At 40.6% G+C, this 980-nt stretch overlaps 1 non-coding gene across 1 annotated transcript; it reads right to left on the bottom strand.

Moving 5' to 3' along the window:
• Positions 1-410: 410 nt before the first annotated feature.
• Positions 411-482, bottom strand: trnav-uac. The gene has a single exon. It is a non-coding gene; the product is annotated as a tRNA-Val (tRNA).
• Positions 483-980: the final 498 nt, after the last annotated feature.

The following is a 980-nucleotide window of genomic DNA, read 5'->3' as shown; positions in this document are numbered from 1 at the left end:
TCGAAAGAAGCAGAAGAGAAGAATGAGGCTAGGCGGCTCATGTGGTGAAAAACACGAGTGCAAACTTAATAATAATTCTTGCACTTGATATAGTGCTTTATCATGTCGTTGAGACGTCTCAAGGTGCTTCACAGAATATACTGTAATGTGAATTGACTGCATATTTTATAATAATAATAATAATCCTTGCATTTGATATAGCGCTTTTCACGTCTTCTTGACATCTCAAAGCGCTTCACAGAATAGACTGTAAAGTGAATTGACTGCAAATTTTCTGGGCGAAACGCGGCAGCCAATGTGCACAGCAGTGTCCCACAAACAGTCGTGGATTGAAAATAACCAATTTATTATTGTTTTGTTTTGGAGGGATTATTGTTAGGTGTGTGGAGTAAAGAAACTTGCCCAAGGTTTCACCCTGCCTGGAATTGAACCCAGGTGTCTCGCTTGTAAGGCGAGTGCTCTAACCACTGAGCTACAGGACTCCACTTGAGCTACAGGACTCCACGGGTGAAACACAGCAGCCAATTGCATACAACAGTATCCCACAAAATGTCATGGATTGAGTGACCAAATTATTATTATTTTTTTTGAAGAGATTATTACCCCCGGAAAACAATCTGCAAATCAACTAACAATCAGGTTCATAAATACTGCTAGGCAAACAGAGATAATAATAATAATAATAATAATCCTTGCATTTGATATAGCGCTTTTTACGTCGGGAGGACGTCCCAAAGCGCTTCACAGAACACACTGTAAAGTGAATTGACTGTATATTTGTGGGCGAACGCGGCAGCCAATTGCGCACAGCAATGTCCCACAAACAGTCGTAGATTGAAAATGACCAATTTTTTTTATTATTGTTTTTTTTTGGAGGGATTATTATTAGGCGTGTGGAGTAAGGAAACTTGTCCAAGGTTTCGCCCTGCCTGGGAATCAAATCCAGATCCTCTCGGTTGTGAGGCGAGCGCTCTCAATAC

The sequence above is a fragment of the Callorhinchus milii genome, unplaced genomic scaffold (assembly GCF_018977255.1).
Source record: "Callorhinchus milii isolate IMCB2004 unplaced genomic scaffold, IMCB_Cmil_1.0 Scaffold4, whole genome shotgun sequence".
NCBI lineage: Eukaryota > Metazoa > Chordata > Chondrichthyes > Chimaeriformes > Callorhinchidae > Callorhinchus > Callorhinchus milii.
The sequence above is the reverse complement of the archived record's forward strand: the minus strand, read 5'-3'. Positions and strand labels throughout refer to the sequence as shown.